Here is a 23,062-nt window from a genome sequence, read left to right as displayed (position 1 = left end):
AACTTTACAGAACCCATTTGGAAATGGTCGACCTAGAGTGAGAGCAATTCCTTTATTTCTGTGCCTGTTCTATTCCATCCTCAACGAAGGGTTTTATATCCGTCTGCCTGAGATGCAGTAGTTGACCGGTTTTTGTTTAGTTTTTAACTAAGTTCCCCCCTCATCAGGACTCTCCCAGACCATTTCATCACGACCCTGCTGGAAAATCAGCAGAGCCGAGTTTGAAGAAGATGGATGGTTTGTTATTATCTACTCAGCAATTTTTTTATCAGGTATATTTTAATCCGGTATTATCCCTAGGGTAGCGATAAGGGCATAACATCCAAAGTGACACTCAGCTGTAAGTAGCCAATGATTAAGCTGTTACATATGTTCAAACCCATTGGGTCATCAGATGTGTACTGTCACTGTACGCTACTATATGTTAACTAATGGTCCTTCACGGGACAACAAGGGCAATGGGGTCCCTTGGCTTTCTGTGCTGAAGAGGGTCCTCTTTGTTCTTTGGCCCCAGCAGCAGGCCCCTGGGGACAGTCCCTCTATGCCTCAATAAGCCCAGAGCCGCAAGAGAAGCCTCACCAGACACATCACTGGTCACACTCTGCCTCATGTAATCATGCACATAGCATAAATACACACACACAAGTACACACACACATACATACACACACACACAGCCCCAGGGGTTGTGGTAAAAAAAATCCTAATGGAAAATAATGATGCAATTTTCCATTCCTGGTTTCGTGAAACAAAAAAAAACATGTAGCGTTTACTTTTGTATTTTCTTTCGGGTTCAGAGTGATGCACAGCCATCAGCGTTTGGATGCACATTTCACAAATTTGCCCAGGTAAGTCCTTTTGACTGTGTAACGGACAGGCTTCCTTTGCTTATTGCTTGTTACCGTTCATGTAGACCGGATATGTGGTAGTCTATACGTGTGCCCATGCGACATTTGTAGTCAAAGTGGAAGGCTTCACAGCTATCATATCATGTCCTCAACACTATATATATTTTTCTCTCGCTCTCTCATGTCTTCATATTTCCCATTGCACTATTATATATATGATCCTTTGGGACACAGGTGGAGGCGGGGACTGAGTTTCCCCATCTGACATTCTTCCTGCTCATCCACAACATTGGGCCTCCAGGGGGCACCAACCTGTCCAAGCTGGCCATCAGGGACTTTGTATCTGGGATAGCACCCCTGCAGAGTGGGGGGATGATGGTGGAGACAGGCTTCCAGACCTTCACCATCGACTCACTTCCAGGTATACAGTACCAGTCAAAAGTTTGGATACTCATTCAAGGGTTTTCTTTATTTTTTACAATTTTCTACATTGTAGAATAATATTGAAGACATCAAAACTATGAAATAACACATATGGAATCATGTAGTAACCAAAAAAGTGGTAAACAAATAAAAATATATTTTATATTTGAGATTCTTCAAATAGCCACCCTTTGCCTTGATGACAGTTTTGCCCACTCTTGGCATTCTCTAAATCAGCTTCAATATTACTCACTGGTCACCATAGCAACACCAACTCGTAGCACGCGCTCCGGCAGGTATATTTTACTGGTCATCCCCAAAGCCAACACCTCCTTTGGCCACATTTCCTTCCAGTTCTCTGCTGCCAATGACTGAAACAAATTGCAAATATCACTGAAGTTGGAGACTTAACTTTAATCGTCAGCTGTCAGAATAGCTTACCGATCTCTGCAACTGTATGCAGCCCATCTGTAAATAGCCCATCCAACCAACTACCTACCTCATCCCCATATTTGTTTTTGTTTTTCTGCTCTTTTGCACACCAGTATTTCTACTTGCACATCCTCAACTACACATATATCACTCCAGTGTAAACTGATAAATTGTAATTACTTTTCCACTTTTGGCGTATTTATTGCCTTACCTCCTTGCTTCATTTGCACACACTGTATACAGATTTTTCTATTGTGTTATTGACTGTACGTTTGTTTATCCCATGTGTAACTCTTTGTTGTTGTTTTTTGTCGCACTGCTTTGCTTTATCTTGGCCACGTCGCAGTTGTAAATGAGAACTTGTTCTCAACTGGCCTACCTGGTGAAATAATGTTGAAATAAAACAAAATAAAAAACGAGGAAAGCTTTTCCAACAGTCTTGAAGGAGTTCCCACATATACTTAGCACTTGTTGGCAGATTTTTCCTTCACTCAATCTCAATTGGGTTTAGTTCGGGGGATTGTCGAGGCCAGGTCATCTGTTGCAGCACTCCATCACTCTTCTTCTTGGTCAAATACCCCTTACACAGCCTGGAGGTGTGTTTCGGGTCATCGTCCTGCTGAAAAACAAATGATAGTCCCACTGAGCGCAAACCAGATGGGATGACTTATCACTGCAGAATGCTGTGGTAACCATGCTGGTTAAGTTTGCTTTGAATTTTAATTAAATCACAGTCAGTGTCACCAGCAAAGCACCCCCACACCATCCCACCTCCTCCTCCATGCTTCACGGTGGGAACCACACATGCAGAGATCATCCGTTCACCTACTCTGCGTCCCACAAACACACATCGGTTGGAACCAAAAATGTCAAATTTGGACTCATGAGACCAAAGGACAGATTTCCACCGGTCTAATGTCCATTACTTGTGTTTCTTGGCCCAAGCAAGTCTCTTCTTCTTATTGGTGTCCTTTAGTAGTGTTGGTTTCTTTGCAACAATTCGACCGTGAAGGCCTGATTCATGAAGTGTCCTCTGAACAGTTAATTTTGAGATGTGTCTGTTACTTGAACTCTGTGAAGAATGTATTTGGGCTGCAATCTGAGGTGCAGTTAACTCTAATGAACTTATCCTCTGCAGCAGAGGTAGCTCTGGGTATTACTTTCCTGTGGCGGTCCTCATTAAAGCCAGTTTCATCATAGCGCTTGATGGTTTTTGTGATTGCACTTGAAGACACTTTCAAAGTGCTTGACATTTTCCAGATTAACTGACTTTCATGTCTTAAAGTAATGATGGACTGTCATTTCTTTACTTATTTGAGCTGTTCTTGCCATAATATGGACTTGGTCTTTTGCCAAATAGGACTACCTTCTGTATACCACCCCTACCTTGTCACAACACAACTGATTGTCTCAAATGCATTAAGAAGGAAAGAAATTCCACATGAAATTCCAAATGATCTTTTAACCAGACACACATGTTAATTGAAATGCATTCCAGGTGACTAACTTATAGTTGGTTGAGAGAATGCCAAGAGTGTGCAAAGCTGTCATCAATGCAAAGGGTGGCTACTTTGAAGAATCTCAACGATAGAATATATTTAGATTTGTTTAACACTTTTTTTTCTCGCTTCTACATGATTCCATATGTGTTATTTCATAGTTTTGATGTCTTCAATATTATTTTACAATGTAGAAAATAGTAAAAATAAAGAAAAACTGAGTGAGTAGGTGTGTCCAAGCTTTTAACTGGTACTGTAAGTCATGAGAAATCTGTCTCTCCTCAGTCTGTCTGTCACACAGGTCGTGTTCGGTAGCCATAAAACATTTAACTGTTCTCGCTCCACAGAATGACGTCAATATGTTTGGTCCAGTAGTGGCTAATTTAACACTAAGGGTGAACTCCATGGACAAGGTAACTTAGTATGGACTTTTCAATACATTAGCCTGCCTCACCTTACAGATGTTTTATCACAGTTATCAGGTCACAGGTTTGGCCATGACCCTGATACTAATTTCCTTCTCTATATTGAATATTATGTAAATATCTCATGACCTACTTTCAGATTCACCCCAATCACGGTGTCCACTTTGCTGGGTTTGTTGGGGGATTCTTCCTATCCTTGTTGCTGCTGTCCCTAGGATTTCTGGCCATGAACCTGATATGTGCCAGAGCCAGGAAAACCTCTCTGCAGTGAAGGGTAGGCCGTTATGACTATTACCTCACGACTATTAGCTAGCCTGAGTCCCAGATTATTTGTGCTGTCTTGCCAACTCCATTGCTGCTTGTCAGTACCATGTTGGCTGTGTGACAATGACAGCAATGGAGTAGGGAAGACAGCAGAACAGATGTGGGACTCGGGCTACAGCCAGGATAAAACCCAATGAAACCAATGTATTGAATAAAATGGACTCTCTTTTGTCCTTTATTTGAAATATTTAGAGTGATGCCTTTTTTCCCTCTTGTTGGTTGACTTAAGGATTCTTTTTTTATTTTAGCGAGAGTGTGACTATTTCTCTGTATGTCTGTCTTTCCCATAGAAAAAGCAAGGTGATTCAGACCCTAAGTATGCAGTGTGCAACATGAGCGAGACGGCCAAGGAAGAGGCGGCATTCGAGGACAAGATGGTGGACATTATGGTGCTGGAAGACCCCCAGAACATGTATCAAGCTCTGAAGAAGAATGGCTACACCAGCAGATATATTGCTTTATTACTTGTCACAAGCGTATATGAGCCTTTATTGTTCTAATGTCTGCTTTCAACTCATACTCTCAAACACGTAGATCCCCTGAACGCAGCTCACTTTCCAGCTCACACTCTCAAACTCATAGATCCCCTGAACGTAGCTCACTCTCCAGATCCCAATCACCTGAATTCTAATCACTTGTTCACACACCTGTATGTCATTATCACACACTATTTAGTTCAGTTCTTTGTAACCCATGTGAGGTATTGTTTGTTTTGTGACACACTTCTTTCGTAACTCTGTTTTTCCCGTGATTTACTCCTCCCGTGTATGATAGTTTTTGCCTGCCTCACAAACGACGCCTATTCCCTGCCTGTACTTTAGCCTATCGGATTTCCTGTTATCTACCTATTGCCTGATCCCTCAGACTACGTCACTAGCCTTTTCCCTGCCTGTACTGTTGTCCTTTTGGACCCCTGTGTATGACCTGCCTTCCCCTGGACCCAGCTACCTGCCTCCTCCTGTGGTCCTTTGTAATAAACACCTGCTGCGCCCTTCGCTTGAAACCAGCTCTCGGTCTCCCCTCGTGTTCATTACAATTGTGTCTTATACTCAAGGCTTATATGATATATTTATATTCTGACTAGACTGAAGTAACTGAAATTTAGTCAGCATCATTATGTCAGGATGCTTAGACGTTATAAGGTGGTCATTCAGCCTGCTGGGGGCTACCTCCAGCCTGGAGAGCAGCCATGTTCAGATGTACAAGAATGTGATCGCCACCCTGCTGGTCACGCTGTGCTCCCAGAATCACATGTCCCAGCAGGCGGAGCAGCGCCTCCTGAGCGTGCTTCACAGCCAGCTGATGGGCATGGAGGGCAAGCTGAAGGAGGAACACGTGGCGCATGGCAGCCCAGTGTAACCTGGAGACCAGGGAACAGATGGAGGCGGAGCACTGCAGGGAAGCCCAGGAGAAGGCCCCGGCAGAGGTGCTGTTTCAGCATGCCGGCCAACAGGTACTGTCTGTAGGGGCTATCGTCAATCCAAAAATCACTGGCTCAGGTAAAGATCAATGTGACTTGTGCACAAGAAATTGGTTAAACAGGCCAGAAATGGCTCCTACGGGCACAGATGGAGAACCAACCCCCTAGTCCAGGGCTGGCTTGGCTAACACTGTTCCTGGAGAGTGTGGGTGTGCAGGCTTTTGCACCAGCATTGCGCTAACCCACCCTAATTCAGCTAATAATGCTGAAGACAATAGTTAGGTGATTATTTGAAACAGGTGTGGACTGGAGCAAAAGCCTGCACACTCAGTAGCTCTGGGGACAGCAAGGAGTCATCAGGCCAGGTAGTCCTGAGGTATGGTCCTAGGGCTCAGGTCCTCCGAGAGAAAGAAAGAAAGAAAGAGAGAGAATACTTAAATTCACACAGGACACCGGATAAGACAGGAGAAATACTCCAGATATAACAGACTGACCCTAGCCCCCTGACACAAACTATTGCAGCATAAATACTGGATGCTGGGACAAAGCTGGGGGAAAAGACCAAAAAAACTATACAGACAATGCCTTCATCAAAAAACACTGTTTCACAACGCATCAGTGACATGGCAGGAGATGTTTTGAAGCAATTACTGCTTTGCATACAAGGCAGTGAATTATATGCATTACAGCTGGATGAGTAAACAGACGTGGTGGGCCTGGCAAAGCTCCTGCTATATGTCCGTTACATTTATGGGGGGCCAATTAAGGAAGACATCCTCTTCTGCAAACCACTGGAAACTAGGACAACATGAGAGGATATTTTAGAGTACTGGACAGCTTTGTGATATCAAATGGACTTTGGTGTTTAAGATGTGTTGGTATCTGTACTGATGGAGCAAAAGCCATGACTGGGAGACATAGTGGAGTGGTAATGTGCGTGCGAACAGTTGCTCCCAACGCCACTTGGGTACACTACAGCATCCACCGAGAGGCTCTTGCTGCCAAGGGAATGCCTGACAGCTTGAAAGACGTTTTGGACACGACAGTGAAAATGGTTAACTTTGTTAAAGCAAGGCCCCTGAACTCTCGTGTATTTTCTGCAATATTCACTGATATGGGCAGCGACCTTGTAATGATTTTACAACATACAGAAGTGCGCTGGTAATCAAGGGGCAAAGTATTGACACATTTTTTTTAATTGAGAGACGAGCTGAAAGTTTTCTTTACTGACCATAATTTTCACTTGTCTGACCACTTGCATGATGACGAGTTTCTCACACAACTGGCCTATCTGGGTGATATTTTTTTCTCTCCTGAATGATCTGAATCTAGGATTACAAGGACTCTTCGCAACTATATTCAATGTGTGGGACAAAATTGAGGCTATGATTAAGAAGTTGGATCTCTTTTCTGTCTACATTAACAAGGACAACACACAGGTCTTTCCATCATTGTATGATTTTTTTGTGTGCAAATGAACTCAAGCTTAAGGATAATGTCAAATGTGATATAACGAAGCACCTGAGTGAGCTGGGTGCGCAATTACGCAGGTACTTTCCCGAAACGGATGACACAAACAGCTGGATTCGTTATCCTTTCATGCCCTGTCTCCAGTCCACTTACCGATATTTGAACAAGAGAGCTACATCGAAATTGCAACAAGCGGTTCTGTGAAAATTGAATTTAATCAGAAACCACTGCCAGATTACTGGATAGGGCTGCTCTCAGAGTTTCTTGCCTTTGCAAATTACGCTGTTAAGATACTGATTGCCTTTGCAACCACATTCCTATGTGAGAGTGGATTCTCGGCTCTCACTAGCATGAAAACTAAATACAGGCACAGACTGTGTGGAAAATGATTAAGACTGAGATTCTTTCCAATACAACCCAACATTGCAGAGTTATGTGCATCCTTTCAAGCACACCCTTCTCATTAACCTGTGGTGAGTTATTCACAATTGTTGATTAACAAATACGGTTTTATATGTAAGATGGCTAAATAAAGAGCAAAATTGTTGATTATTATATTAGTATTTGCTCCCTGGTCCTATAACTTCTTACGGCTGAGATCCCATTAACTGGATCGATATGACAACAGCCAGTGAAAGTGCAGGGCGCCAAATTCAAACAAAAGAAATCTCATAATTAAAATAGTATTTTACACCATTTTAAAGATAAACTTGTTGTTAATCCCACCACAGTGTCCAATTTCAAAAAGGCTTTACGACGAAAGCACACCATCTGATTATGTTAGGTCAGTACCTAGTTACAGAAAAACACAGCCATTTTTTCAGCCAAAGAGAGGAGTCACAAAAAGCAGAAATATAGATAAAATTAATCACTAACCTTTGATGATCTTCATCAGATGACACTCATAGGACTTCATGTTACACAATACATGTATGTTTTGTATCGATAAAGTTCATATTTATATCCAAAAACCTCCGTTTACATTGGCACGTTACGTTCAGTAATGTTTTGCTTCTAAAACATCCGGTGATTTTGCAGAGAGCCACATCAATTTACAGAAATACTCATAATAAACATTGATAAAAGATACAATTGTTATGCATGGAACTTTAGATAAACTTCTCCTTAATGCAACCGCTGTGTCAGATTTCGAAAAAGCACACCATGCTATAATCTGAGTACAGCGCTCAGAGACCAAAACAAGCCATACAGATACCCGCCATGTTGTGGAGTCAACAGAAGTCAGAAATAGCATTATAAATATTCCCTTACATTTGATGATCTTCATCAGAATGCACACCCAGGAATCCCAGTTCCACAATAAATGTTTGTTTTGTTCGATAAAGTCCATGATTTATGTCCAAATACCTCCTTTTTGTTTGCGCGTTTAGTTCAGAAAATCCAAATTCACGACGCGCAGGCCAGACGAAAAGTAAAAAAGATTCCATTATAGTTCGTAGAAACATGTCAAACGATGTATAGAATCAATCTTTAGGATGTTTTTTAACATATATCTTCAATAATGTTTCAACCAGAGAATTTCTTTGTCTTTAGAAAGTGTCACGGCTCCTCCTCTGCAGTGCAGGGGGCGGTTCCTCCTGCAGGCAGAGGAGGGTCGTTAGTGATTGGAGCCACCTGGGCTCAGGGTATAAAGCTGTCACTAATCACTCTTGCTCTCTCTCTCTCTCTGCTCCTCCAGGTATGCTCATGATTTGTTTGTTCCTTTTTAGTTTTGCATAGTTTCCACTCAGTCATGTTCACACACACATATTCACGCATCCATGCACTTTACATACACCTTACATTATGATACATCCACACCTCATTCCTATTTCTTAGTTTAAGTTAATAGTTTGTTTAATAAAGAACACTTTTGAATTGGCCTATACCTGTTGTTCGTGTCCTCTCATTTGTCACAGGCTATGAGCCGGCTTGTGACAAGTGGGGGCTCGTCCAGGATAGTAGTTAACTTGGGTTAGTTTAGTTTAGTTTGCCAAATGTTTTTTTGTTTGAGGGGATGTTTTGGTTGGGCCAATTTTGTTGAAGAGAGCGTTGAGAGCCATGTGTTCTTTTGGTTCAGTTAGCTTCGTAGCTAAGCAATTCACTCTGTTTTTCTGGGTTTTGTTCAGGTGAGAGTCCTCTCCTGGTTAGGCTTATCAGCGAGTGTCCATAGGAGGCTCGTGGTGTTTTTTGTTTTAGGTGGCAGTGAACGTGGGTAGAGCATCCTTTTCCCTTTTCCCCTACATCGGCTCGGGAGCACCTCTGTGGTTATGGGAGGGCTGCCAGTTTCTGGTTGTCTTTTCCACTCCACTGGTTTTGTGTGCATAAAACCCCACCACATGTGACTGCACGAAGACCAGGGCCAGTTAGTTAGTAGTTTTTGGAGGATAGTGGGGTGTGGCTCTTGTCCTTGAACCCAGATTGACAGCAGGTGAGTTGTGTTTTTTTTGAGCATTTGTAATAGTTGTATTGGTTGAGGAAAATGTCTTCCATTTTGAGTAGTTTTGTTCAAGCTCCTTCAGAGGTAGCCTTAGAGTTGTGTACTAAGGAGCAGTTAATTGAAATTGCTGAACATTATCAGATTGATATTGTTGATAAAAAAATTAAAGAGACTGTTAAAACTAGCTTAAAGCAGGGTCTTAGGGAAATGGGTGTTTTTGGCGGTCAGTCTGCTAGTAGTGAGGGTGGCCGTTGTGTAATGGTATGTGGTATGGGTTTAGTTCCATTCTCTTGTCCTTTACATGAAGTTACCCTAAAATGTGGTCTGGTAGAGGGTGATGTAGATGTTGGGGTTAGACCTCAGTTGCCAGTAGAGGGAGTGCACATGATTTTGGGGAATGACTTGGCAGGTAGTAAGGTGTGGGCAGATGGCAAATTAAACATCTGTAAGAAGCAACCTTCAGTGACCCCTGCAAGGGAATCTCCGGATCAGAACTGTGTGTCTCCTGAGGTATTTCCAGTTTGTGCGGTTATCCGCGCAGCCTCTCGTAAGGAGATTGAGAGTAAGCCAGAAAGTCTTGAGTTGCCAGTCAAACTCCAGACAGAACAGTTGACTAGTTCTAGAGATTCATTGATGGCTGAGCAAAAAGCCGATACTACTTTGGCTGATCTGTTTGATAAAGTGGTTCCTGATTCAGTGGTGAGGAATAGTGCTCAGTGTTATTTTCTTCTTGATGGGCTGTTGGTCAGGAAATGGGTTCCACACTATGATAAGGGTTTAGGAGAACCAGTCTTTCAAATAGTTGTACCTACTACTTTGCGAAATAAAGTGTTGCAAACTTCACATGGTGATGTGGCAGGTCATATGGGTGTTCGTAAAACGTATGATCGTATACTTCGTTATTTTTTCTGGCCACGTTTAAAGCGGGATGTATCTCAGTTTATTAAAACTTGTGATACGTGTCAGCGCACAAGCAAGCCAAATCAAGTTGTAAAGCCTGCACCGTTGTATCCAATACCAGCCGTAGGGCAACCTTTTGAGCATCTTATTATCGATTGTGTTGGGCCATTACCAAGGTCCAAGTCAGGTCATAGCTACTTATTAACTGTTATGTGTCAAGCAACCAGATATCCGGCAGCTTTTTCCTTGCGTACCATAACTTCAAAATCAGTAGTTAAAGCTTTAACTCAATTTATTTCAACATTTGGGATTCCAAAAACCATCCAGTCAGATCAGGGGTCTAACTTTACCTCTCATTTATTTGCTCAGGTTCTCAAACAGCTTAAAGTTAAACACAACAAGTCTACTGCGTTCCATGCCCAGAGCCAGGGAGCTTTGGAACGTTTTCATCAAACTTTAAAATCCTTGCTTCGTGCATATTGTACGGAACTGTCTGCCGACTGGGAGGAGGGGTTACCTTGGCTGTTACTAGCTGCTCGTGAAGTAGTGCAGGAAAGCACAGGGTTTAGCCCAAATGACTTAGTGTTTGGCCATAAGGTGCGTGGGCCTTTAGCAGTGTTGCAGGATGGTTGTTTGCCTGAGGAACCACCTCGGAACCTTATTGACTATGTAAATGGTTTTAGGTTGAAGTTGTATAGGGCTGGTGAACTAGCGAAAGAAAAACTAAAATGTTCTCAACGGAAAATGAAACTGAAATATGACGGACAGGCTGAGCTGCGTGAGTTTAGTCCCGGTGATCGGGTACTTGCTCTTCTGCCTCTTGTAAGTTCACCTTTTCAGGCAAAATACTGTGGTCCTTTCACTGTGTTGCGTAAAGTGTCAGATTTGAACTATCTTATTGAAACCCCTAGTCATAGGAAGTCCTCTAAATTATGCCATGTGAACCTGTTAAAATGTTATCACTCCCGTGATCTAAGCAAAGTTGAAGGCACTCCAGCAGTGAGGTCAGTGTTGACTGCTGCCCCAGTCCCTGCATCTTGTGGCTTTAATTTGGTGGAGGGGGGAGAAGAGGAAGTTAAAGTTTCAGATGAGGTCTTACAAGGTCGGTTGAAAAACTCTCAGACTTTGCAAAACCTTGGGGTTTTGGTAGATCATTTAGACCCTGAGAAACGTGATGAATTGGTAGCTCTTATTAGAAACTACCCTGTTTTGTTTTCTGACACTCCATCACAAACCCACTTAATTGAACATGATAGACATCGGAGATGCTAAGCCTATCAAACACAGATTTTATCGTGTATCTGAGGAGAAGAGACTAAAACTGGAAACAGAGATGCAGTCTATGTTGGACACAGGTATTGATTTGGCAAAATGTGAGTTTGCCAAAGCTACAGTCACATACCTAGGCAAGGTTGTTGGTCAGGGATTTGTCTGTCCCGTAGAAGCCAAGGTTCAGGCTGTGAAGCAGTTCCCACAGCCCTCTACAAAGAAAGAACTGATGCGCTTCCTGGGAATGGTGGGGTACTACCGTGCTTTTTGTAAACTTTTCGGTAGTAGTGTCCCCACTGACCAATCTGTTGAAGGCCAAGGCTGAATTTATCTGGTCCACCCAGTGTCAAGAGGCATTTGATGCAGTTAAGACTCTTTTGTGTTTGGCACCTGTGTTGGCAGCACCAAATTTTGGGAAACCTTTCAAATTGCAGGTAGACGCCAGTCAAATCGGTGCTGGGGCTGTGCTTCTCCAGGAGAATGACGACAAGGTTGAGTGTCCAGTCAGTTTCTTCTCCCGAAAATTTAATAAGTATCAGAAAAACTATTCTGTAATTGAAAAGGAGGCTTTAGGTCTCATTTGGGCTTTACAGCACTTCAAGGTCTATGTTGGTTCTGGTTTGACCCCTTTAAACCTGTTTGGGCTGCACGCTGAATATTGAAAACTGGAAAATGTGTGCACATTTTCAAACGGCCTCCTAAGAAACTTTTTATTTTCCAATATGCATATATTTACTACTGTTGGATAGATAACAGTCTGTAGTTTCTAAAAAGGTTTGAATTGTTTCTCTAAGTCGAACAGAAATATTTTTACAGCCATTTTCCCAGCCGAATTGAGTTTCCCAAAATGCGATGTGTCTCTTTAAGACCTTCTCTATAAAAGGCCATTTGACTTATGACCATAGGGACACGTCAGAGGCGTTCGCCAGACTGTAATGCGGAAGTGAGAATTGAAAGGAGTCGAATATCTCTTCCCTGGACTGAATAACAGAACTTCTTGTGAGACCTGCGCAGTTAAAATAAAAATCCGGGCGCGAAGGATAATTTGATCTCGGCTTCTGGAACAAGGTAGTTAACGTTGAATATGATGCCTGACTACGATATTATTTGCTACATGTCACAAAATCATCCTAAAGTGTGTTTTTTCAATATACTTTAATTATATTATTGCAATTTATTCTGGACTTTAGATGTGAAACGACGGAAGAATTTTTTGAAGAAACGCTTTCTGGCGCAGCAATGCTACCGTGCTAGCTAACCAAAGAGGGAAATCATTCGTTCTGGAACCCAACTAAAGACTCTACTGGACATTGGACCCCGTTACAACATTCTGATGGAGTACCAAGAAAGATAAGACCCAATTTGGGATGCTTTTTCATATATATGTCGAACTGTTGAATGCTAACTCTGCTAACTATGCTAGGCTAGCGCTTGACTAGAATCAATGCTGCCTTATGCTAGCTTATGATGTTAGCTAATATAACGATATATTGTGTTTTCGCTGTAAAACACTTCAAAAATCGGAAATGTTGTCTGTATTCACAAGATATCTGTCTTTCATTAGTTATCCACCATATGTTTTTCTGAAATGTTTTATGAGGTGTAATTAGTAGCCGACGTTGGTGTATGTATTTTCTCTGGCTACTCCCGGCTGGATTCAGACTGTAGCTATGTATTAGCATTTTTGGGTAGCATCAATGTAAAACTGATTTATAGCTAAAATATGCACTTTTTATGAACAAAACATAGATTTATTGTGTAACATGTTATATGACTGTCATCTGAGGTCGTTTTTTCTGGGCTCTTTAGGTTGGTTTTAGTTTATTTCGGTTGGTTGTGCATGCTACTTCAATCATAATTCATACTTCATAATCATAATTCATACGTGTCTGTCCACTTTTGTATTTGGTGGTGAGCTAACATAAATATATGTGGTGTTTTCTCTGTAAAACATTTAAAAAATCGGACATGTTGGCTGGATTGACAAGATGTTTATCTTTCAAATGCTGTATTGGACTTGTTAATGTGTAAAAGTTAAATATTTTTCAAAAATAGATTTTGAATTTCGCGCTCTGCAGGGGTGTCATTTTCGGTCCGAGGTCGGGCTTGCACCCCAAACAGGTTAACTGTGTTCACTGACCACAACCCACTTGTTTTTCTGAGGTCTCTGCAAAACCCAAACCAGCGCCTGATGCGTTGGGCTTTGTTCTTGCAACCATTCAACCTTGATATTAGGCACATTAAGGGTAAGGATAATATCATTGCTGATGCTCTGTCCCGTGCTCCTTTAACCTAGCTTGTATCTTTTCTCTGCTGACCCCTACGGGCTGTCTGCGCCTCTTTTCTCTTAAATTGCTCCCCAGGTACCAGGGCTGCTGAGTTTGAGGGGCGGACAGTCAGCTGGGGGACACGGGGCTACTGCTAGGAGCCGGGATTGGTATTTTTGTTTATTCGTTTTTTGGGAAATTTGAATTATTTTGAATATGTTGGAGGAAGTTGGGTTGAGGGTGGGACCCTCATTTTAAGGAGGGGGGTGTCACGGCTCCTCCTCTGCCGTGCAGGGGGTGGTTCCTCCTGTAGGCAGAGGAGGGTCGTTAAGTGATTGGAGCCACCTGGGCTCAGGGTATAAAGCTGTCACTAATCACTCTTGCTCTCTCTCTCTCTGCTCCTCCAGGTATGCTCATGATTTGTTTGTTCCTTTTTAGTTTTGCATAGTTTCCACTCAGTCATGTTCACACACACATATTCATGCACCCATGCACTTTACATACACCTTACATTATGATACATCCACACCTCATTCCTATTTCTTAGTTTAAGTTAGTAGGTTGTTTATAATAAAGAACACTTTTAAATTGGCCTATACCTGTTCGTGTCCTCTCATTTGTCACAGGCTATGAGCCGGCTTGTGACAAAAGGAAAAGGAACGCAGCTAACTCTCACGGGCGTGCGCCTGACTGAGCTCATGGCATTCTGCCAGACTACTTAAGCAATCAGCTCTTATTCTCTCCTCCTTCACAGTAGAAGTCTGAAACAAGGTTTTTAACCTGTCTAGGATCAGCGTGGCGGTAGCGGCACACCCCCCCCCCCCCCACTGAAAAACCAGTGCCGCGAAATTCAAAAAAAATATTTTTTTAAAATATTTAACTTTCACACATTAAAGTCCAATACAGCTAATGAAAGACACAGATCTTGTGAATCCAGTCAACATTTCCGATTTTTAAAATGTTTTACAGGGAAGACACAATATGTAAAGATGTACATCTATTACCTAAAAACACATTAGCATAATCCACCATCTTTTATTTGTCCACCAACACCAGTAGCCATCACCAATTCGGCTAAACTAAGATATTTATAGCCCCTAACCAACAAAAAAACTCATTAGATGACAGTCTGATAACATATTTATGGTATGGGATAGGTTTTGTTAGAAAAAAGTGCATATTTCAGGTATATGGCATAGTTTACAATTGCACCCACCATCACAAATGGACTAGAATAATTACAATGAGCAACGTGTTTACCTAACTACTAATCATCAAACATTTCGTAAAAATACACAGCATACACGAATCGAAAGACACAGATCCTGTGAATACAGACAATATTTCAGATTTTCTAAGTGTCTTACAGCGAAAACACAATAAATCGTTATATTAGCTTAGCACATAGCAATTAGCAGCCCAGCATTGATTCTAGCCAAAGTGAGCGATAAAAGTCAACATCGCCAAAAGATATTAATTTTTTCACTAACCTTCTCAGAATTCTTCCGATGACACTCCTGTAACATCACATTACAACATGCATATACAGTTTGATCGAAAATGTTTATATTTAGCCACCAAAATCATGGTTAGACAATGTGAAATGTAGCTCAGCTGGTCAGAAAATGTCCTTGCGCCACTTAGACAGTGATCTACTCTTATACATAAATACTCATAAACGTGACTAAAAAATATAGGGTGGACAGGGATTGATAGACAATTTAATTCTTAATACAATTGCGTTATTACATTTTTTAATTTATCCTTACTTTTCAATACAGTTTGCGCCAAGCGAAGCTACGTCAAAAAACATGGCGTCCTAAGCCACTAAAATGTTTCGACAGAAACACGATTTATCATAATAAAAATGTCCTACCTTGAGCTGTTCTTCCATCAGTATCTTGGGCAAAGGATCCTTTCTTGGGAGAAATCGTCTTTTGGTGGAAAGCTGTCCTCTTGCCATGTGGAAATGTCAACTGCGTTCGGGATGAACTGAAAAGCGTGCCCAACTTTTCACATCGTTGCAAAAATAAATGTCCCAAAATCGCACTAAACGGATATAAATTGCTATAAAACGCTTTAAATTAACTACTTTATGATGTTTGTAACTCCTATAACGAGTGAAAAGATGACCGGAGAAATATAACAGGCTAAACTAACGCTTGGAACAGGAGAGGGTCGGTGTCTTCCACGCGCGTTACGCAGCAAGAAAAGACTTGCTAGCTAAAGGTTTTTTTCATTTGTAGGGCCTGTGAACGCGCAATCGACCCCGTTGGAATCGTCATCACGTAAAGGCATCCAGGGGAAGACGTAAGAAGTGTCCGTATAGTCATAGCAACGACAGTGCCCTTTTAACTGACTTCAGAAAAGTGGCCAACATTTCTCAAATCTGACTCCATGTCAGGGAAATTGCTGTAGAATGGGCTCTGTTCCACTTAGAGACAAAATTTCAACTCCTATAGAAACTATAGACTGTTTTCTATCCAATAATAATAATAATATGCATATTGTACGATCAAGGATTTTGTGGGAAGCCGTTTAAAAAATTAGCCAAATTAGCATAAATAGTCTAAACAGCGCCCCCATCCCCAACAGGTTAAGACTGTTGACATCTAGTGGAAGCCTTAGGAAGTGCAATATGACCCCATAGATACTGTATATTGGATAGGCAATGACTTGAAAAACTACAAACCTCAGATTTCCCACTTCCTGGTTGGAATTTTTCTCAGGTTTCTACCTGCCATGTGATTTCTGTTATACTCACAGACATCATTCCAACAGTTTTAGAAACTTCAGAGTGTTTTCTATCCAATTCTACTAATTATATGCATATCTTAGCTTCTGGGCCTGAGTAGCAGGCAGTTTACTCTGGGCACCTTATTCATCCATGCTACTCAATACTGCCCCCAGCCATAAGAAGATAAGAGCTCTTTGTCACTGTGACAAAACTCACACTCATTCTTATGTTTAATAAATGTATCGTATAGTGTGTGTGTGTGGCAGGCTTACAATGATGGCAAAACAACATTTGAGAGTGCGATGACCCTGGTGCTAGAGGGGGTACACAGCTGGAGGTTGAATGTTTGAAGGGGTACGGGACAATAAAAAGTTTGGGAACCACTGCACTAGAGAATAGAAATCTTGGAGCAGTTTGTGCCGTGCACCATATGTTTAGGCTTGTGTCTGTCAGTGAATCACACCAGCACAATGTGTTACTTGTTAGTAAACGCTGAATGCAGGAAATGCTTAAAGAATTATAAGACACATTCATCATGTCAGTTGAATCATGTATTTTGGCTCCTATCAACGGAATTTGAATATGGCCCCTTTTTGCCATTGTAACTAGCTACCTGTCAAACAAATAGCCTGCCACAAAGGCTAGTATTTCAAAGAAACTACAAAGAAATGGTTCAACATTTCAGCATTCATTTAGGGATCTAGTAGCAAGCTAAGACTTTATTGATCATACAGGGGGGTGCTGGCATTTCTGTACACATGAGAACGTTTGACTGAATCAGCGAAAAGACCTATCTGCAAAAGTTTGGTTATTCCCCCAATTTTACAGCACTGTCGAAGTAGTGAGACCAATCAATGGGATCTCACTGAGGAGGAAAGAATACTACTTCTGTGCATCATACGTTCTCATCTGCCTATGATACATTGGCTAGGAGCATGGAACACTTCTGTCAACGTCCTGTCTGGCCAACATTCTGTTTGGACTCTGTTGCTTATGTGAATAATGCTCTTTGTTTGAGGACGCCTGGCCTGGGACTTGGCCTGTCTATTCAGGGAAGTTCATGAGAACGTTAACTTAAGTAGCATAATATCCATCTCCATCTGCTTAGTTACCCTGGCCCTCAATTGAATAATGTATATAATAAAATTTATTTTTATTACTTTTATTTGACAAGGACCATGTACAATAAAAAATACATCAACGGAAATGTGATGCATTCTTGATGTATTCTTGATATAGCTAGAGAGTTAATTTCCTTCTCCGTTCTGGGCTGTTTTCTCAGGTGGCCAGGGGGAGCAGGTAAATCTCTGCTTGTCAGACTGAGGGAGGATATGGTGGGGAGGAATGTCTCAGCCCACGCAACGGACCAGGACCGAAACCAGTGAGGGCAAGACAAAGAGCCTCTCAACTTTCTTCTGGAGCTTTTATTTCCAATGTGGATACACTTTATCTAAGGCCCCAATTCAATTCTCATAATCTCAGAATATTGACAATTTAGATTTTTTATTTAATCTTTATTGAACTAGGCATGTCAGTTAAGAACAAATTCTTATTTACAATGACGGCCTACCAAAAGGCAAAAGGCCTCCTGCGGGGACGGGGGATAAAAAAAATGTAAGATATAGGACAAAACACACATCACGACAATAGAGATACCACAACACTATATAAAGAGAGACCTAAGACAAAAACATAGCATGGCAGCAACACATGACAACACAGCATGGTAGCAACACAACATGACAACAATATGGTACTAACACGATATGGTAGCAGCACAAAATATGGTACAAACATTATTGGGCGCAGACAACAGCACAAAGGGCAAGAAGTTAGAGACAGCAATACATCACACGAAGCAGCCAGAACTGTCAGTAAGAGTGTCCATGATTGCGTCTTAGAATGAAGAGATTGAGATAAAACTGCCCAGTTTAAGTGGGGTTTTTTCAGCTCTTTCCAGTCACTAGCTGCAGCAAACTGAAAAGATGAGCGACCCAGAGATGTGTGTGCTTTGGGGACCTTTAACAGAATGTGACTGGCAGAACAGGTGTATGTGGAGGATGAGGGATGATAGGTAGGGAGGAGTGAGGCCTAAGAAGATTTTATAAATAAGCATCACCCATTGGGTCTTGCGAAAGGGTATATAGAGATGACCCGTTTACAGAGGAGTATAGAGTGCAGTGATGTGTCCTATAAGGAGCATTGGTGGCAAATCTGATGGCCGAATGGTAAAGAACATCTAGCCGCTCGAGAGCACCCTTACCTGCCAATCTCTAAATGACGTCTCCATAATCTAGCATGGGTAGGATGGTCATCTGAATCAGGGTTAGTTTGGCAGCTTGGGTGAAAGAGGAGAGATTACGATAGAGGAAACCAAGTATAGATTTAACTTTAGCCTGCAGCTTTGATATGTGCTAAGAGAAGGACAGTGGACCGTCTAGTACTTGTATGAGGTGACTACGACTCTAAACCATCTGACCCAGATGTTTTTGGGGGGAGAAACTTTGTAGCGGGGCAGGGGAAAAAGAGGGATGAGCATCGGTGCTAGTCGCATTAGAAGGGGAGGGAGATGAGGAAATGTTAGACGGGCAAGGAGGCATGGCTGAGTCAAATAGGAATCTTGACTTAATGAAGTGGTGATTAAAGTGCTTAGCCATGTGCTCCTTGTCAGTAACAACCACATCATCAACATTAAGGGACATGGGCAGCTGTAAGGAAGAGGGTTCATTCTCCAGATCTTTAACCGTTTTCCAGAACTTCTTGGGGTTAGACCCATAGAGAGAGACCTTCTCTTAAACTTTGGCCTTCCAGAAAGCCTGAGTGCACTTATTTCTCATTTGCCTGAATGAGAGCCAGTCAGCCTGAGTATGCGTGTGCCAAGCCTTTCGCCAAATTGAATTCTTGAGGTGGAGTAACTCTGCAAGATTACGGTTGAACCAGGGTTTGAACCTGTTTTTAATTCTCTATTCTTTATGTGGGCATGTTTGTTAACAATACCACTGAAAATATCAAAAAAGAAGGTCCAAGCATCTTCGACAAAGGGGATCAAGCTGATTCTAAACCATTTTAGGGTGGCCTAGGCTTGCTCATTAAAGTTTTTTTGCAAGTGTCTATGACAAATCAGAACAGGTCGTTTCACTGAGCAGTCATTACGAATGCAGGCTGTAAAACAGTGATCACTAAGGTCAATACAGAAAACACCAGACGGATACCTATCAGGATTATTTGTGAGGATGACCGAGGAGAGTAGCTTTTTCTGGGTGTTTGGAGTCATACCTTGTGGGATTGGTAATAATCTGAGAAAGAGTTAGGGAGTTCCATTGCTTTAAGACTTAGTCAGGTGGTTTAAGCATGTCCCAGTTTAGGTCACCTAGCAGGACAATTTCAGACTTAGTGTAAGGGGCCAGGAGAGAGCTTAGGGCAGGTATGGTCCAGGCCAGTGCTGATGAAGGACAGTAACACCCAGCAACAGTCAACAAAAAACAGCAAATAAAACTGTTTGGGGACAGACTTGGTGGAGACAACCGAGCACTGAAAGTGATACTTGGTAAAGATTGCCACTCCACCCCCTTTGGAAGATAAGTTATGCCGAAAAAGGTTATAACCAGAAAGGTTAACATCAGTATTCAAAACACTCTTCATTAACCATGTCTCAGTAATGACCAACACATCTGGATTGGAGCTGTGAACCCACACTTTAAATTGATCCATTTTAGACAATACGCTTCTAGTGTTAACGTGCAGAAAACCCAGGCTTTTACGAGAGCAGAAATCAGTGAAGCAGATATCAGAGCACAAGTCAGAATTGGGGCTTGCAACAGTAGATGGGCCAGAGTGTACATGCACATTTCCAGATATCATCAGCAGTAGTACAATCATGGCACTGCATATGACAGGGAGAGCTCTGCAGTGATGATTTATGACATCTGAATGTGCATCAGATGGCAACAAGATCATATTGTACAGCAATTTCATCAGGTAACATGAATACAAAGCTGCCGAGAGGTGGTTAGAATAGGATGGGAGGCCAAGAGTCCGTGTAGCAAATAGAGAGTCAGAGACCCAAGTGTGAGAACAAACATAGTCTGTGCCACGGTTGGGTGAACAAGAAAATTCATAGTCAACAAAGCATGCAGGAGTCAAGAGGCAAATAGCATAAGTTACAAGAAAAAAATATTAACTTAGCATTCAGTCCCCATAAAGTAAAATATATCATTGTAATGTATTTCTTGGCTTTAAAAATAGCATCAGACCAAACATTACTCGCTCAGTTCCAGGTTGGATGGTGTCCTCAGGTCTCTGCTGTTTGTTTGCCAGAGCACCCGCTGTATAGCTTGGAAAAAGGAATCCTTGGCAGTAGGAAACCTTCCAGGTAATTTTGTCCAAAATCAATTTGTAGGTTGGGAGTTTTGATCTGGAGTGAAGGTTATGCTATGGAGGTTAGAATCATGTATATGTCCCTGCCAAAAAATCCAACTTTATTTAACTCCAAATCTATCTTTTTGTAAAAAGATACTGAAAAAAGTAGGAGCTCAAATGCAGCTGTGTCTCTCTCTCTATCTCCCTCTTATCAATGCAATGTTAACGAGGACAGGTGGGTCTTTGTGAATTTAAAAAGGTTAATACCTCGATAACGATAAAGCATAGCGACAGAGTGGTACATCCAATTTGGTCCCACTAAAAAACAAGAAAAGCCTTTCTGAACCCAATACTGTAAACCCTAATTGAATTGAATCTATGGGTATGTGTGCTAATTACTAGGAAATAACTTGGTAGAGACAATTAGAACCTATGGGTATGTCTGCTAATTACAGTGCATTCAGAAAGTATTCAGACCCCTTCACTTTTTCCACATTTTGTTACGTTACTTCATCATTCTAAAATTGAATAAATTGGGGGTTTTCCTCATTAATCTACACACAATAACTCATAATGACAAATCAAAACAGTGTTTTTGAAATTCTTGCAAAATATTACATTTACATAAGTATTCAGACCCTTTACTCAGTACTTTGTTGAAATACCTTTGGCAGTGATTACAGCCTTGAGTCTTCTGGGTTAAGACACTACAAGCTTGGCACACCTGTATTTGGGGAGTTTCTCCCATTCTTCTCTGCAGATTCTCTCAAGCTCTGTCAGGTTGGATGGGGAGCATCGCTGCACAGCTATGTTCAGGTCTCTCCAGAAATGTTCAATCGGGTTAAAGTCCAGGCTCTGGCTGGGCCACTCAAGGACATTCAGAGACCTGTCCTGAAGCCACTCCTGGTCTGAAAGTCCTTTAGGTGCCTTTTGGCAAACTCCTGGCGAGCTGTCATGTGCCTTTTACTGAGGAGTGGCTTCCATCTGGTCACTCTACCATAAAGGCGTGATTGGTGGAGTGCTGCAGAGATGGTTGTCTTTCTGGAAGGTTCTCCCATCTCCACAGAGGAACTCTGGGGCTCTGTCAGTGACCATTGGGTTCTTGGTCACCTCGCTGACCAAGGCCCTTCTCCCCTGATTGCGCAATTTAGCTGGGCAGCCAGCTCTAGGAAGGGTCTTGGTGGTTCCAAACTTCTTCCATTTAAGAATGATGGAGGCCACTGTGTTCTTGGGGACCTTCAATGCTGCAGAAATGTTTTGGTAACCTTCCCCAGATCTGTGCCTCGACATAATCCTGTCTCAGAGCTCTACGGTCAATTCCTTTGACCTCATGGCTTGGTCTTTGCTCTGACATGCACTGCCAACTGTGGGACCTTTCAAAAAAATAAAAGTACCTTTATTTTACCTAAATCATGTCCAATCAGTTGAATTTACCACAGGTGGACTCCAATTAAGTTGTAGTTGTAGAAATATCTCAAGGATGGTCAATGGAAACAGGATGCATCTGAGTTCAATTTCGAGTCTCATAGCAAAAGGGTCTGAATACTTATGTCAATAAGGTATTTCTGTTTTTTATTTTTATAAATTTGCAAACCTTCTAAAAACCTGTTTTAGTTTTGTAATTATGGGGTATTGTGTGTAGATTGATGAGTAAAATTTTTTAATTAATCAATTTGAGAATAAGGCTGTAACGTAACAAATTGTGGAAAAAGTGAAGGGGTCTGAATACTTTCCGAATGCTCTGTAGGTGCTTCAGAAATCCTAAGGAAATGTCATGATCTTAATTTTCCAGGTTTCAGGACAAGAGAAAGAGCCTGCTGGAGAGGCTGTTCCTCAAACCCAGACATGAGGCTCCCAGGGACGTCATTCAAGTGTTGGTCCAGGAAAAGGGGAGGGAGGGAGTTCTTCGACCCACTCCACAACAACTCACTCCCAAACCAGTCGCGACTGGAATGAGCCAAACCACAACCTCGGAACAGCTCCAAGACTTTGTTCTGATTTCAGTGGGAGGAGGAGTAGAGGTGGACAGTGAAACTGTGTTTGACTCTACTACTGCAGCAGAACCCTCCACCTCTGGCCTGGGGAACGATGCAGTAGTACTGGACATCCCCACTACGGGGGAGAGGGTGTTTGTGTTCCGCACCCCGCTGGAACCCCAGGACACCACGGGAGCCACCAACAGGAAGAGGACGAAGAGGAACTTCCTTAATCTGAAGAATGGGTCGGTGGCCCCCACGGACCAACCCTGA

At 42.0% G+C, this 23,062-nt stretch overlaps 1 pseudogene; it reads left to right on the top strand.

The window, feature by feature from the left end:
- Positions 1 to 432: 432 nt before the first annotated feature.
- On the top strand, positions 433 to 23,062 carry LOC129816044 (limbin-like; annotated as a pseudogene).

This window comes from Salvelinus fontinalis, chromosome 18, assembly GCF_029448725.1.
Source record: "Salvelinus fontinalis isolate EN_2023a chromosome 18, ASM2944872v1, whole genome shotgun sequence".
NCBI lineage: Eukaryota > Metazoa > Chordata > Actinopteri > Salmoniformes > Salmonidae > Salvelinus > Salvelinus fontinalis.
This window is presented reverse-complemented; position numbering and strand designations above follow the sequence as displayed.